At 35.8% G+C, this 18,259-nt stretch overlaps 1 protein-coding gene across 2 annotated transcripts in view; it reads right to left on the minus strand.

The window, feature by feature from the left end:
• The window catches only part of abcg4a (ATP-binding cassette, sub-family G (WHITE), member 4a), a 50,895-nt gene extending 32,941 nt beyond the window's left edge, over positions 1-17,954 (minus strand). For both annotated transcript variants that reach the window (XR_007428220.1, XM_007260507.4), the window contains exon 1: positions 17,672-17,954. The gene's annotated coding sequence lies outside the window, so the exon portion shown is untranslated. The remainder of the gene's footprint in view (positions 1-17,671) is intronic.
• Between the last annotated feature and the right edge of the window lie 305 nt (positions 17,955-18,259).

Below are 18,259 nucleotides of genomic sequence, written 5' to 3' on the forward strand. Positions count from 1 at the left end.
CTAAACTTAGAATAAATACAAGAAAAATTAATACATCTGCACATATCAAACACTCATATTGCCAAGATAAATGTTTTTTTCTCTTTTTTCAAAGCTAAAAAGGCTAAAAGCTAATGCTAGCTGACTATGAAGCAGACCCGAATGATGTTTTCCTGTGTAACTGTTACACTAGAGCCTCTTAAAACTAACGCTAGGCAGACCAAAGCAACCACTGATGTGGTTATCAGGTGCAAGGCTGTCTCTGTAACAGCTAAAAGCAAATGCTGGGCAGACCGGCATTAGGTATCCTGTGAAGTGAACCCTCTGAACTGTATCCTGTGAAGTGTTTCCTCAGTGAATTCTCTGAAGAAAGGAACCTCCTTCAAAAAACAGGAATGAACTGAGCTAAAGTGCAGTTATATCCTGTAGGAGCAAAAAAAACTTTCAGCAGCAGCGCAACAAAGGATTATTTAAGCAAAGTCAGAAAAAACAATTTGATTGTGAAGTTATGTGAGGTGTTGGAAGTAAAAAAATATATATTTTGAATTAAATGGCCCACTTCCGTTTGGCATCTAGTTCTATTTTAGCTCATACAGCTTTGAAAAAAATTAGAGACCACTTTCAAAATTATGAGTTTCTTTGATTTTACCAAATTGAAAACATCTGGAAAATAATCAAGAGTAAGACAGATGATCACAAGCCATTAAACCAAGCTTAACTGCTTGAATTTTTGCACCAGGAGTGGAATAAAGTTATCCAAAAGCAGTGTGCAAGACTGGTGAAGGAAAACATGCCAAGATGCATGAAATCTGTGATTAAAAACCAGGGTTATTTCACCAAATATTGATTTCTGAACTCTTAAAGCTTTATGAATATGAACTTGTTTTCTTTGCATTATTTGAGGTCTGAAAGCTCTGTATCTTTTTTGTTATTTCAGCTATTTTTCATTTTCTGCAAATAAATGCTATAAATGACAATATTTTTATTTGGAATTTGGGAGAAATGTTGTCTGTAGTTTATAGAATAAAAAACAATGTTAATTTTACTCAAACATATACCTATAGATAGCAAAATCAGAGAAACTGATTCAGAAACTGATTTATTAAATTTTAATTATTAAATTTATTCACTGATAAATGTTCGTAAGTTTTTTTTTTACTTTTTAAACAATTGGCAGCCTCTTAAAGGACACAAGCTAATCCTTAAGCACAAAGTGAAGGTGGTTAAGATATATAAGTTAAGAAAATATGATTACTCTTAAGAACTCACATTCAACTTAAAAAACACATAAGTGAGACACATCCCCAAAATAAAACAAGTGTATCTCGTGCACTGTCTGAGAGAAACACATGTATTCATCACACTCTCACACACCCTTCTGAGTGAGGAACAGAGATGAGTAATTGAGTTATTCTGAGAGTGTGTTTGAATCTACAGTGCCACAGCTGTGAGGTCACGTGGAACAGAAGAAGACGAGGAGCAGAGAGATAAGAGAGAGTCGACTCGCGGGTTTATCATTTTCAGGGATGAAAGAGGACCCCTTAGTGTTTAAGTCAAACATCTCCTGGACAAAATTCAATTACAGTGGTAATTTGTCTGAACGAAAGCTGGAGAAAATTGCTTGATTGAAGTTTTAATATTTCTGTCCTCAGTGGTCTCGGCTTTGCAGCAGTTCCATTAATGTTAAGTCTGAAGCACAAAAGACACTAAATATAATGGCCACTGGCACTTAGACTGGCGGTATTTGGGGCACAGAACTGTATGTGAGGTGAGAAGTATTTTATTGGATCACAGAATAAAATATAAGAAACAGAAAGAGAACAACCAAAACCTCAGCCTTGGTCTTAGTGTTTTTTGGAGTTTAGCCCAAAAGAGCCCAGACATATAAAAAAAAAAATTGATGCGAAATTCTAATCTGAAAATATTTTATTACTGATGTAACATGAATGACACTAAAGAGTGCTGTAAATAACCTTACATAGCTTTTAAAGGGTTTGTGATGCATACATACATACAATGCTTTTAGATTAGAAGTTTTTTTCGTACTTAATAAGAGTATATACAGGAGCTTGACCTTTTTAGAAAAGCACTTTAAAATCAAATGATGGTTTAAAGTGGTTCAGTGTTGATTAGCAGTGGTTATCAATCTTCAACTTTAGAGCATCAGTTTTCAATCTCTAATTTTAAAAAAGCTAGAACAGTAGTCTTCAATTTCTAATTTTACAATTTTAGGGCATCAGTTTTTAATCTCTAAATGTAATAATTAGAACAGTGCTCCTCAATCTCTAATTTAAAAATTTTAGAGCATCAATTTTCAGTCTCTTAAAGTAATAATTAGAACATTGGTCTTCATTCTTTTATTTTAAAACTTTACAGCATCATTTGTCAATCTCTAAATGTAATAATTAGTACAGTGGTCTTCAATCTCTAATTTTAACACTTAAGAGCATCAATTTTCAGTCTCCATATGTAATAAATAGAACAGTGGTCTTCAATTTCTAATTTTAAAACTTTAGAGGATCAAAATCTCTAAATGTAACAATTAGAACCGTGGTCTTTAATCTCTAAATGTAACAATTAGAATATTGGTCTTCAATCTCTAATTTTAAAACTCTAGAATAGTGGTCTCAATCTCTAATCTTACATCTACATTTTTGTTCTAGGTCTTAGTCCTATTACTTTTAAATTACACAACTAATCCCAATTTTAAAACACTGATTTAATTCACTGTAAACTAGATATAAGACATCAACTTTAACCCCCACCATAATGTGTACATCACTAAGTTAATAAAAGCAGTGTTTTAATGTCTATTTAAAAAAAAAAATGTATGCTTATATCCATCCACTGGATTGCCTTAAACAATTTCGGCAGACTTTTCAGAAACATGTAATGCTGTAAGTCTTCTACCGGATCCAGATCCAGAGACGGTAAATGAAGATATCGGAATTGACATGACTTTTTGAGCATTTGGTTTTTGACATTCTGTACTATTATGCTGGAATGAGCCTTTTAAAAAAATGGGTAAATCGTTGCCATGAATGGATACACATGGTCAACAACAATGGTAAAATAGATACAGTGCTGCATTTAAGTGATGATTGATGGTATTAATGTCTCAAAGTGTGCCAAGGAAACATTCCCCACACCATTACACCACCTCCACCTTAACCAGACTGTTGACACAATGCAAGTCAATGGATTAATTATGTTGGTGCCAAATTTAGACCCTACTGTCTGTGTGCCTCAGCACAAATCTGGATTTTTCAGACTAGACTATATTTTTCTAATTTTAAACTGTCCAGTTTTGGTGAGCCTGCTTCCACTGCAGCCTCAGCTTTCTGTTCTTGGCTGACAGAAGAGGAATCCAGCAGGGTCCTTTTGTAGCACTTGTAGCTCATTCGCACCTAAGTTGGGCTTGTTGATCTTTCTGAGACACTTTTCTCACAAAAAAAGTGTCTCAGAGTGTGCTCACAACAATTGAGCATCTCTTAAGAGATGTTTCGGTCTGCAGAACTTCTACTGGACAGATATTTTATCTTGATTTTACATGGCTAAGATACTCCAGAGACTATTGTGACTCAAACTGATACTTTACATTACCTTCATGACATGAGTGCACTGGCCAACGTTCAACCACACTAACAAGATAACACCTCATACCTACAGGTGTCTGTGTTTCCAAGCTGTTCCCTGATGCATTACTTCATGATCACTTTACATACTGCTACCCCAAGACTTTTGGCATGTCAGTGTATAAAACTATAACATTAATGCAACACAATAACATATCATCGCTGTCCTGTGAAAAACACTTATCTCCATTTTTGTCGATTTTTAGTTTACTACATAATTTGAACGGACAAACTGTCCCTTGCACTGTGCCAAAATATCTTGATGAATAGACCAATAGAAACTCTTTAAAATGACCTAAAACAAACACTTTTTACATTGACTTCCATTGAAAGCTTACAGGGTTTTTTCTCTCCTAAAAAGTTGCTGTTTTGGAGATAAGTGTTTTTCATTAGACAATATGACTACACAGTAGGGCTGCATGATATTGGAAAAGAAATTCATTGCAAATATATATATATATATATATATATTTTTTTTTACGATATTGCAATATTAAACAATACAGGGCCCCCACCAGTGCGCTGTCTCGCATCTGGACCGATTAAGAGCTGAGCACTCAAGACCCGAGAAAAACAGCAAAACAACAGTAATTGGCCCTTTAATCAGGCATTTGGTGCACAGCATTTACAAGCACATGCCCAACCATGTGGATTGAGGCCATGAGACCTCCTGTTTACTCTTGGCACCCCCTCACGCTCCCCCTCCCCTCGCGCTTCTCAGGCAGCAGCAGCCTGTCACTCACACAGACACAGAGACAGCGCTGTGTATCTACATCTTGTGTCATGAATCTAAACATTGCAACATGATGTGTTTGTTTAAATGACATCACACGTCCTGTGATGTGACTATTGCACATCGCAATGACGATGCTTAAACGATATATTGTGTACATTTTCTAGTGTTAAGTCCAGTTCCAGTGTTGAAAAATATAAAAATGATTTGTACAACATACACACAGTGAGTATAACTCACGCTTATGAAAGTCACTTTATTGACTTGTTGGACTCGTGTGCACCAGACCATCCTCTAATCAGGAGTTTTAGAGTTGTGGTTTCTGCTTTCTAGGGAAGAGTTTCACATCAGACATGTGAGAGCTCATTTCCTGTGTTCCTGAGAAACGAAGGCGAACATGGCTGCATGTGGGAATGTGGTGGTTGTAGTTCTGGAAGTGTTGTGTGAAAAGCATGGATCTGATTACATCCCCCCCACCCCACCCCCACCCATCATCACAGTGCTATTTCACAACAACCTTCCAGAAAACACGGAACAGAACCATGTCTGTACAATTGGTTGCCCTAAGCAGCATCCTATCTGGTTGGCCAGCCCCCTCAATTATATTGTTTTATATGCAAGAATGAAAAAGAATGCATTAATCATGAATGATATATGTGGGTCTGTACTGGCCCATATGGACACAGCCTCAATCATTTCTTGCTGACATCAATATTGTCCACCTGTTTCTCTTATCAAGGAGAGAGCATTAATGTGAATTAGCCTGCTTTGTTTAAAATCAATTTATTTCAGTTCCAATCTCTGAATATTCTTAATTATTAAATCTTCTTTGCTCTTTTAATGGCACTTACTGTTATATCAGTTGCATAAAATTACCTTACATATACTGTAATATCATCTATTTATAGAATATATACAGTACCAGTCAACAGACCTGAAATCCAGGTTTTTTTTTATTATTTTATGAATTTCTGCATTGTATATTAATGCTGAAGTCATCCAAACTATGAACAAAAACACAAGGAATATTTAGTACGCAGAAAAGTAATAAAAAATGTCAAAGAAACCATAATTTGTTTTATAATTTAGATTCCTTAATGTATGCATCTCTAGCTAAGATCAGAGCTTTACACATCTGGGCATTTTCTCAGTCAGCTTTATGAGGTAGATTCACCTGGAATGTTCAGCTTTCAGTTAACAGCTGTGCTTATTAATTGAATTTCTTGGCTTTAAGAAATGAATTTCAATCCGAAAAAAATTAATAATTTATCCTCAAGTTCAAAGAATGTGTTCTCAAATGCAATCGTAAAGACCATCAAAACATTATGATGAAACTGGCACACATCAGGATCGCCCAGGAAAGGAAGACCAAGAGTTTCCTCTGTTGCACAGTTACCTGCTACCTCTGAGTTACCTGTCTCAGATATATAAAACCTCTGGAATAAAATCAAGAGGAAGATGGATGATCACAAACCATCAAACCAAGTTGAACTACTTGAATTTTTGCACCAGGAGTGGCATAAACTTATCCAAAAGCAGTGTGTAAGACTGGTGGAGGAGAACATGACAAGATGGAATAAATGTGGTTTATTCCAGGTTTATATAAGCAGGTTTATTTCACCAAATATTGATTTCTAAACTCTTAAAACTTCATGAATATGAACTTGTTTTCTTTGCATTATTTGAAGTCTAAAAGCTCTGCATATTTTTAGTTATTTTAGCCTTTTCTTATTTTCTGCAATTATTTGGGAGAAATGTTGTCCGTAGTTTATAGGATAAAACAACAATGTTCATTTTACTCAAACATATACCTATAAATAGCAAAATCAGAGAAACTGATTGAAAAACTGAGGTGGACTCTTAATTTTTCCAGAGCTGCATATATAGTATATACATTTAGGAATGTCACCATTTGCCAACCATTGTACACCTGTTGTTCACACAAATTGAAAACACATCATACAAAGCTGCATGGTAAAAACCCCAGACATTTTTTTCATCCTCCTCCAAAACTCAACAATGAATTATGTTTTTATGTGAATATATAAATATATATATAGTGTTTGTTAGCTTAGGTACCACTTGCTGTGCTAGCTAGCCAATACTCTAACAAGCTAATGTAGTATAAAAAACCATATGTACATATACATCCAATCCAAGTATAATATATATGGATGATGGACGAATGCTTAATTAATCAATCACTTTACAATTACAATTTAAAGAGTAAATAGTTGGATTTTGAAATTCCATAAAAAATGTAAATACATTTAACATGAATTCTGCTCAGATAGCTTTGTTTCTGCCAATTTAATAGAGCTGTTTTTTTCCCTTTATATTGTATATGAACTGAAATCTGTTGGCAACCAAGTGCCTGGAAGCATACGTCAGTATATATCCTCGAAATCACTCTGAATGTAGGCTGTATAGCATTTCTATGTTGTATAAGAAGGGTCCTTCACTTTAGAGCAGCCTTCTGTGACGTAGTGGCCCAGAAAAGCAGTCTATCTAGCTTATGCAGACTAAGCCTTGGAACACAGCTCACACACACTCCAGAACCCTGCAGGAAAAGGCCACAAGCGTGACATGAGAACAGGAGGAAGCAGGAGGAAGCATCACCAGGACAGCAGCAGAGAAGTCCTGAAACACACTACTCAGACCATTTTAGCTTAGCAACAAAGCTAAAAACAATGATGCATAGGATAAAACCACATATTCCATCTCCTGACCAGAGGAAAACAAAGGCAGGAGCAGCAGAGAGGAAAACACTATTGACCACACTGAAAAAGCCATAGCATCAAATGTGTTATAGTGTTACCCATCGATAGCAATGCACTTAGCCCTCAACACAGTCTCAACCAGTTCCTGCTATTGTGCTAAAGATCACCTCAACTCTCTCTGTATCTCAATCTTCTCTGTCTCAGAACTCGATATGAAACCGATTGTGTGCTAGCACCTTGCGTCGTTAAAGCTAATTAGCTAGCAGGGATACTGCAATACAATGCATACTGTTGTAAGCAGCATTTCATACTGTATCCTTGTGTTGGGATTCGAATATTAGCTTACCGCTAGTTATGTGGCTAACATGTTAGCGAGTGGTCGACCATTAGCTACTTTTATTTCAAGCATTTAGTAGTTTTATAATGTTAAATATTCTAAGAAAACATTTACCATATCAACTAGAGGTGTGTTTTATCATATTGTATGCAATTATAAAACCTATATAGTAAAAATTCTGACACAAAAAACTATATATCGTGATATCGCTGTATTCTTGAAAGCAGCCTGTTTTTGTATTTGTTTTGTTGTTTACTGTATTAACTTTTAGTTGTTTGTTTGCAGATGAAACATATAATCATAATTATTATATATAATATATTTATTATATTGTATAAACAATACACAACATTTTATATTCACTAAATATTCTACACTTTAGGTTTGTGGTAGGTTTTTGTTGTTACATTACTTTATTTTTGTTATATTTTTTATTTTGTCAAACTTATTATTATTATTATTATTATTATTTGTAAATTACTGTTTATAAATATACAAACATTTCACGTTTTGTTTTGTTTCTAGTAAATGTAAGAAATTTTAAATTCTGTATTAAGGCTTAATAAAACACAATTTTCTTTTTTTGCATAAGTGTATTCTTGAAATAATAAAAAAAAAATCAAATTTAATGTATTGTCATATTGCCAAGATTACTGTTATCTCAGAAATACCCTAAAATTATTGTGGTATTGTTTTAGGGTGGTATTGCCCACCCCTAATATCAACACAATTTTCTTACACAGTGTAAAAATGTATAGATTCAGTATATCCAATTTAATCAAATAGACCCTACAGAAATGTGTATGTATATGTATATGTTTAAATGTCTGTAGACATACATTTTAATAAAAGCATTCAGCTACTTCAAGCTGCACACATAGAATAGCAATATTGGCACCATGCCTAATGGGCTAGAGGGGTATATAGTTCTCCATTATTAAGCTGTGAAGTAGTGGAGTGGTGTCCTCTGGAACAATTGCTCTTAAATTCACTTTGCATGCATATGTATGTTTAAATGGGTTTTTGATTTTTTTTAATGAAAAAAAAACTACATTTGTTTAATTTGTTTTGATTTTATAAACGTGGGTCGCGACATGTGGGTCCCAGGCTGAGACCAGCTGAGAACCCCTACTTTACTACAAATAGTCCTGACGATATATCATCCCAAAAATGATAGCAATTACACAATTTGGAAGTCAACAAAATGATAATTAATCATAGATAGGAAAATATACACAAAATATATTTTCTTTATCTACTACAGTCTGTGCACACTGTGTGTATGTCACAGTGTCACAGTTATTGAAGCATTGGTTATCACTGCATGAGTAGCGAAAATACTGTTCACTGTTATATGCAGGGGTTGGACAATAAAACTGAAACACCTGGTTTTAGACCACAATAATTTATTGTTCAGACAGACAGTTCTGGTGGAAACAGGAGAGTTTAGGTGCACATTGAATTCTGCCGTGATTTGGGCAGCCGCGGTTTTATGTTTTTTGGATACAATCCGGGTTAGCACCCGAACATCCCTTTCAGACAGCTTCCTTTTGCATCCACAGTTAATCCTGTTGGATGTGGTTGGTCCTTCTTGGTGGTATGCTGACATAACCCTGGATACCGTGGCTCTTGATACATCACAAAGACTTGCTGTCTTGGTCACAAATGTGCCAACAAGACATGCACCAACAATCTTTTTTAGTACCTTTTTTTTAGTCTCTTTTGAACTCTGGTATGTCACTCATAATGTTGTGTGCATTGCAATATTTTGAGCAGAACTGTGCTCTTACTCTGCTAACTGAACCTTCACACTCTTACTGGTGCAATGTGCAATTAATGAAGATTGGTCACCAGGCTGATCCAATTTAGCCATTAAACCTCCCACACTAAAATGACAGGTGTTTCAGTTTCATTGTCCAACCCCTGTATGTGAACAAGCATACAAATAAACACAATAAACCAGAACCCGATTATCCAATATTGTTGAGGTAATGTCCATCTATTGTACAATAAGTTGATAATATAATTATATATATATATATATATATATATATATATATATATATATATAGTGGATGTATAACCCATATATTTTGAATTAATGTCATATATATGATATATGATACCTACATATGTATATAAAATAGGTCATAAAGATTTCAGACATGTTTTCTGAAGCTCTTCTTTGAACTGTAAAATTGTATTTTAATGACGCTATTCTAAACATTGTATGGGTTACTAGAAGCGCTAAATTCCCTATGCTAACACATGGCACTCCCAGTGGTGCTGAGTCTGGTGCTGATTCAGGCAGCCATGTTTTCTCTAGACAGATGAACAGGAAGACTGGCTGGCTGGTAGGCTGACAAGAGAGTTCTAGTCTGTATCAACAGGCAAGCGATACTTTACACAAGCTTCAATCGAGGAAAACAAAAGCTGTGTCACTCTTCTGCGCGTAGTGCCAGCCAGGCTGGCGCATCTAACCGAAATATAAACCCTTAACGGCAGGCCACCAATCACCCAGGCAGATCCATACGTGAAACACAGGCGATAAATCATCCAATAAATCCACCTGTCCGGCTACCGACAGTCACACGATTTGCCCTCAAGATTCATGGTGCAGAGCGTGACTCTGAAAACCTCATATTCTCAGGTGGGTGGGAGAGGTTTGAGTTGGGTGTCTCTATTGATTGCTCTGCCATTAGAGGGCTTCCATTACTGCTAAGCCATGTTTTCCCACACTGCAGGTAGTGAGATGCAGGCAGGCTGCTTACAGTTCAACTCCCACACACACACACACACACACTTCAGACACAAGGATGAACCATCAATGTGGACATTTACACTAGGGCGGTGTATTGGCAAGAACTTAGATACAGGGGTTATGATACAATATAGCGCAATATGTTGTAGACATGCCACAACTAAACATAATCGATAATTATATAAATCTGTCGTTAATTTGTAACTGCAATGCACTACATGCAGTGCTGGGGACAGTGGGGAGGGGGCAACAGCTGCTCACTCACATGCAACATAGACTTATCAATGACATTTACTTATCAATTACTTCTGCATCCCAATGCTAGACCAGAAGCTGCAATCTTGAGCAATATATTTGAACATTATCTTTGTTTCAAGTATTACATCCACTTTTTTTCGTTTGTATTGTTATTACATATATTAATGTTAATCATGAGTGATTATATTAATTTGCTATGGGAAATTATGTTATTTTATGTTATGTTAAGGCAACAGGGTGTGAGAAACATGTTGAAACAGGATCTACGCCCACAGGAACCAAAATTATTTTCAGCTAGTCAAACGTATTTAAAAAATTAATAATCAGACAAGCTATACTTAAAAAAAAAAACTGACATACTATAAAAACATGCGATCATAAAACTCTGGAGTCCACTTAAAATGATGAGTTTCTTTGATTTTAATTAAAAACATCTGGAATATAATCAAGAGGAAGAGGGATGATCACAAGCCATCAAACCAAACTGAACTACTTGAATTGAATTTTGGCATAAAGTTATCCAAAAGCAGTGTGTAAGACTGGTGGAGGAGAACATGCCAAGATGCATGAAAACTGGAAGGTATTCCACCAAATATTGATTTTCATTCAATTTCATTCATATTCATTGACTTTATGAATATGAACTTTTTCTTTGCATTATCTGAGGTCTGAAAGCTCTGCATCCTTTTGATTATTTCAGCCATTTCTCATTTTCTGCAAATAAATGCCCTAAATAACAACATTTTTATTTGGAATTTGGGAGAAATGTTGTATGTATAGAATAAAACAACAATGTTCATTTTAGTCAAACATCTACATATAAATAACAAAATCATAGAAACTGATTCAGAAACTGAAGTGGTCTCTTAATTATTTCCAGAGCTGTAGTTGAACAATGTGAGTAAAAGAAAAAATATATATTTTTTTATCCAATCTGAACAGTGCGAGCCAATCACAATGAGTACAACAACGCTATATATTGACCACAAAGCTAAATAAACTCTGTGTAACACCAATCTTTACATGTAAACTAAAAATACCTCAAATTCAATAAAGTATTGTAAAATCGAGATACTTACTATTGATATTTTCTTACACCCCAAGTTCATACAGGGCCATTTGTGGTATATGAAGTTACGACAGATTCCGTCTCATTTATCACCTAATTTGCAATCTCGGAAACCTGAAATCCTGCCACTGTGTCCGGGTGGCTCTTTTAGCAATGTTTGCTTTAATGTGACCTCTTTACTGGCAGCTGTCACACCTCTGGTTGTTGGCAGACAGCAGGGATGATATGATGCGTATCCTGCGGGGCTTCTTGTTTGGTGACCATCAACAAGTGTCTCACACACACAAATACACATACACAATGATGCACAGGAAAATCCCCAGTGGTGAGTAAACCCATCCTGTATATAGATAAATACACAATGAATAATGGAAAATACCTCATTTACTGAATATTAATATTATTAGTCAGTGGTTTCATCTGTGTAAATCTAGGCTAGGGCATTAGGTCTGGGAAACCAGTCAGAAGACTGGTGTTAATTTAAGACGTATTTGATAAAATGTTATGTTTGCTTGTAAGTATATGTAATAATTAATACAGCATTATTTCTTGTGATGTAACAATATAAGTCTTCATTTAACGCAGCAAGAGTCTATCTAACACTGTAGGTGTTAATTTAGCATTGAAAGAATAAATCCAATTACCGGTATGTTTTAATTTAGCACAATAAGAGGCAATCTGACTATTGTTGTCACAATGAGAACCAGTGTAACAATGTAGGGGTTAATTTCTCACTGTAAAACCCAACAAGACCAACAAACACTGTGGGTACTATCTTACACTCTGTGCAAGGTGCGTTGTGATGCTCATAGCTACCTTACACCCCGCCAAAAGGCTTTTTTCATGATATGATGGCAACACAGTCGAAGTTTGCGTGCCCGGTGGGGCTTCTTGTTTGGTGACCCTCCACAAGTGTCTCTCATAAACACAAACACACAAACACATTGATGCACAGGAAAATTCCCAGTGGTGAGTAAACCCACCGTGTTTTTGGATAAATTAACGATAAAGTAATGGAACATTCCTAATTTACTGAATATTTTTTAGTCAGTGATGTTTCATTAAGGCCTTAGGTTTGGGAAAGCAGTCAGACTGGTGTTAATTTAAGGTTTTTTGATCAAATGTTATTGTCAGGAATTGACCCAGGCAGGGAGACGAGGAGACGGACGCAAATGCAGGTAGGGTGAAATAAATGAATAATTTAATAAATAAATATAAATAAACAAAGAAACGAGAAACAAGTAAACACTTAAACATAAAACAGGGAGATATATGCAAGGAAAAAGGGAGTAAACTAAATAAATGAAACTAGATAAACAAATAACCAAAAAACCAAAACAAACGAGAGAAACCAGAGAACTAAAACAAACAAACTAGAGAATATAATAATAATAAACAAACAGGGAATATATACAAGGGAAGGACTAGAAATAAACACTAAGCAGGGAACTGGGGAAACGAGGAAGAAACAAGAAACTAGACAACTAAACAAGAAATAAACACGAAGCAAGAACTAGGGCTATGAAACACAAAATAAACAGGGAGAGACAAAACAACAGAGGTTAGTGCAAAGACCGACGGAGACAAAGTGGCACAGGGGATCTATTTAAAGAAACAGGAAACACACTAGAAGTGGAAACACCTGGGGAAGGGGCGGAGCTACAAATAAGAAACACGTGGTGGAAATGTACTGAGACGGGAGACACAGGGGAGCACAGGTCACGTGGGGAAGACACACAGAGACACGAGATGAGGCCAGGACGTGACAGTTATGTTTGTCTGTCCGTATATATAATAATTAATCCAGCATTGTTTCTTTTGATGTTGCGGGAGCTACTCCAACAATATAAGCGTGTTAATTTAGCATTAAAAGAGTAAATCCACTTATGTTTTAATTTAGCACAGTAAGAGGCAATTTGACTATTGGTGTCACTGTAAGAACCAGTGTAAAAAGGTCGGGTTGGTAGTTCAATTAACACTGTACAAGCCAACAAGATAATTCAACACTGTGGGTCCTATCTTAATGAATCTTAACTCAGTGCAAGGCATGTTGTGATGCTTATTGCTGTCTTACACCCCGCCAAAAGGCTATTTTTAGGCCGGTGCTTGTGAATATATTTATGCCGATGTTCGTGGTGATCTTGAAGTGAGGTGTTTGAGGTAAATTTCTGGCAGTAAACACAGGTGCACCACTGACTGAATAGAACCTAGACAGACATGTGCGCTTATAAATGACCTGCTGGCACACCTTTATTGCTTGAATGTCTTTAAAATAGCATTTTGCCAAAGTCAGAGCCTATTTGGTAATATATATGCTGATTAGTTTATTTCACTTTAAGCCCAAAACACACCCATGATTAATTATAAGAATTACTAATTCAGCACTGTAGGTGGAAGGCTAACACCACAAGGGCCAATATAAAACCTAGGACTGGACAATATGGCCAAAAATGTATATCACAATATATTTCCTAATTTCCGTTGATACTAATATTTCCAATAATGATACAAAAGAAAAGCTAGTAGACAACTAATTAACTAATCCTAACAACTAATCCTAAACACTTGTATTGGTTGATTTAAGTCTTAAATGAGGACCACTATAATTTATTTTCAGACCATGTATTACGAAAACCACAGGTGTCAGTTTAATACTGTTAAGTGTTAAGCTTTAATACTGCAAAAACCCAATTCGTAGGACTATAAAAATAAATCCAAGACTCTAGAAACTAATTAAAAACAATAAGAGTTTGTTTAACACTGTAAGAGTGCATCTGAAGGTTGGCGCTCACAAGGAAAGGTTTCCAGGCCATTTAACACTATATGAAATAATTTTACCGTTTAAGAATGAAATGAATCCAATAATAATTTAAAAATAATCCAACAGTGCTATTAATGCTTAAAGCCAATCAATCTATGATTTTACACTATAACAGTTTAGAAAGGAAATCTAAAATATAGACATTTACTTAACACTAATCTAACAAGGTAGGTTTTAGGTTAAGGCTAAAATTTACCCAACACAGATGTTAGTGCTGTGACTGAGACCTAGTCCTGGGCTTAATTGCAATGTATAAATACAGGTGTTAAATAACCGGTAAAACTGTAAGAGTAAATCACTCTAGATGTTACTTTAACATCATAACAGCACACCTTACAGTGTTGTACAGAGGTGTAAGTTAACACTTTATAAGAGAATACTCTTAGATCTAATTTAACATTGAAGGTTTTATATTAAGACAAAAAAAAATCTAATTCTGGTGTTAAAACTAAACCAACGTTGGTGTTAATGCTGTGAGAGCCAATTCAAGGCTATATAACTTCAATTAACACAAATATTGATTAAATGACCATTACACTGTTAAATAAAGACCACAAAAATATTTCCAGGCCACATTATAAGCCTAGTTTTGGAGATAATTGCATTTAATTAATACAAACTGTTGGAGAGATTTAAACACTGTAGGCGTACATTTTACCCAAATCTGGTTGTGGAGTTAATGATTTAAGGGCCAATTCTGTACAGTGGGGGTTAAATAAATACTGAATATCTCAAGATCAGTACCTTCAGTCCCTACTTTAAGCCTTGTACTGGACTTAATTGTTATGTATAAATTCCAGAATTCAATTTAAACCTGTAAGATTGTATCTGTTGTATATATTGTATGTTAAGACTAAGGTTTTATGCTATGATTGTATAAATTGATTGATTGAACACTGGTGTTAAATCTTTAAGAGTTAAATTAACACAAATACTGGTTGAAAATGTTTCCAGGCCATGCATTAAGTCTAGTCTTGTTCTTAATTGTAACCTATATATTGTAGGTGTTTATTTAACACTATTAAAGTGAATCTAACACGGTAAGATTTAGGTTAAGAATTAAATTAATTCACACTGGTATTAATTCTGTAAGAGCCCATCCAGCACTGTAGGAGATAAATAAACATACTGAATACTGCTCGATTGACTATCACAAGAAGTAGCCTGGGCTTCACTATATAAACACAGGTGTTAATTTAAAACTGAACATTACAAGTGTTTATTGTAAAATCTAAGAGAAATTGTTACAATATGAGAGGTGTAAAGATATGTGGAGATGTCAAATTGACACTTGAAGGTTTTAGAACATAAGGTAAAACTGCAAATGTTCATTTAAGGATTCCAGGCCACATTTTAAACCTAGTCCTGGACTTAACTGGAACATATGAAAAAGGGTTTTCATTAAACATTAAACACAACTGATCTTGTAATGTAATAAATGACAAATTAACATTTTTGGAGATAATGTAAAACTGCATTTTTTAATGTTTCCAGGCCACATTTTAAGCCTAGTCTTGGAATTATAGCTGAATTATATAAATATGGGTGTTAATTTGAACACCATAACAAATGATCTCACAATGTAAGAGATATCAAATTAACACATTAGAAGGGAATCTAAAACTGCAGGTGTTCATTTAGCAGGATGTGTAGTTGAACAGAGGATTGAGTAAAGTACTTTTAAAACGTGCACTGTGGTGGGACCTACCAAACACCCAATTTTTAGAGTTAATATATTTGGCTTGGCAGGAATGGTAGCAGAAGCACATTGATGCTATTTATTATATTATTTAGTGTTCATTTAATCTCCAGGCCATGTTTTAAGCCTAGTCCTGGACTTAATGGTGACATATTAATACAGGTGTTCATTAAACACCAGAGCAACTGATCTTATAATTGCAAGATATGACAAATTAACAATTTTACTACATAATATAAAACTGCAAGTGTTCATTTAACTATTCAAGGCCACATTTTAAACCTAGTCCTAGACCTTATTGTAACATATTAATACAGGTGTTCATTAAACACCAGAGCAACTGATGTTCCAATGTAAGAAATGTCTTGGAGTTAGCTGAATTATAAAAATATGGGTGTTAATTTTAACATCAGAACAGATGATCTTACAGTGTAAGAGATATCAAACTAACACTTTAGGAGAGAATCTAAAACTGAAGGTGTTCATTTAGCAGAATCTGTAATTGTGTATATTCATCTATTTAGTATATTATTTAGTGTTCGTTTTGTCTCCAGGCCATATTTTAAGCCTAGTCCTGGACCTAATGGTGACACATAAATACAGGTGTTTAAACTGCAGGTGTTTATTTACCATTACCAGGCCACATTTTAAACCTAATCTTGGAGGTAACTAAAATATATAAATATGAATGTTACTTTTAACACTTTAGGAGAGAATCTAAAACAGCAGGTGTCCATTTAGCAGGATGTGTAATTGAACAGAGGATGAGGTAAAGTTCTTTTAAAACGTGCATTGTGGTGGGACCTACCAGACACCTCTATTTCGTCTCCTGGACTTAATGGTAGCATATTAATACTGGTTTTCATTGAACACCAGAGCAGCTGATCTTACAATGTTAGAGATGTCAAATAAACACTTTAGGAGATAATGTAAAATTGCAGGTGTTCATTTAATGTTTCCAGGCCACATTTTAAACCTAATCCTGGTCTTAATTGTAACATATTAATACAGGTGTTCATTAAACACCAGGGCAGCTGATTTTACAATTGTAATATATGACAAATTAACACTATAAAACATAATGTAAAACTGCAGGTGTTCATTTCATGTTTCCAGGCCACATATTAAACTTAGTCCTGGACTGAATTGTAATATATTAATACAGGTGTTCATTAAACACCAGAGCAGCTGATTTAACAATATAAGAAATGTCATATTAACATTTAAGGAGAGAATGTAAAACTTCAAGTGTTAGTTTTCCTTTTCCAGACCACATTTTAAGCCTAGTCTTGGAGTTGCCTTAATTATATAAATATGGGTGTTGATTTTAATATACATAACAGATGATCTTACAATGTAAGAAATGTCAAGATATGACAAAATAACACTTTAAGAGATGTTTAAGAGAGATAATGTAAAACTGCATGTGTTAATTTAACGTTTCCAGGCCACATATTAAACCTAGTCTTGAACTTAATTGTAACATATTAATACAGGTGTTCATTAAAAAACAGAGCAGCTGATCTTAACAGTGTAGGGGGGAAATTAAAAACTGCAGGTGTCCATTTTTTTTAACATAGTTATTGAGACAGCAGCAGAAGCACATTCAGATAGAGGTCTAGTGATGGAGTGATGGAGTGAAGGAGTGATCAGACCTACTTTTTTCAGTATTTTGGTGAAATCCAGATCAGTCTGCTCGTCTCCAGCTGCTGAGGCTCTTGTTTACTCAGATATCCGGTTCATGCCCAAATGCAGCAATAGCTACGTATCCTACGCAAACACCCATGCAACAGGAGAGGATGCTCAGCGGCAGTCCTGTCCGGAGATCAGCGGCGGCGGCGGGTATCAGAGTCCGCAGACCCGCCCGGACTCGGGCTGGGCCCTCTTCCTCCTCTCCTCCTCCTCCTCCACAGCCCACAGCTCCGGTCCTGCGCTCATCGCCCCCCCCCCCCCCCTTAATCCGCAGAGAGCCCCGCGCGCAGCGGGAGGACGCTAGGAATGATAAAACAGGTGCAGCATCCCTCTCCGTCCCGCACTGAGGGGCTCGCGGGGTTTCGGACGCCGGACGGTCCTGCCTCCGGTTAAACGGTCGCGTGCACTCCGGTTTCACCTCCCCGGTACAGCAGCGCGCAGCCTCCTCCTATGATGCTCCGGACGGTGTGCGCGCGCGCTCTCTCTAAGTGTGTGTATGTGCGCGCGCGTTTGTGTGTGTGTGTGTGTGTGTATCCGCAGCAGTGGCGTTCTCCC

The sequence above is a fragment of the Astyanax mexicanus genome, chromosome 1 (genome assembly GCF_023375975.1).
Source record: "Astyanax mexicanus isolate ESR-SI-001 chromosome 1, AstMex3_surface, whole genome shotgun sequence".
Taxonomy (NCBI): Eukaryota; Metazoa; Chordata; class Actinopteri; order Characiformes; family Acestrorhamphidae; genus Astyanax; species Astyanax mexicanus.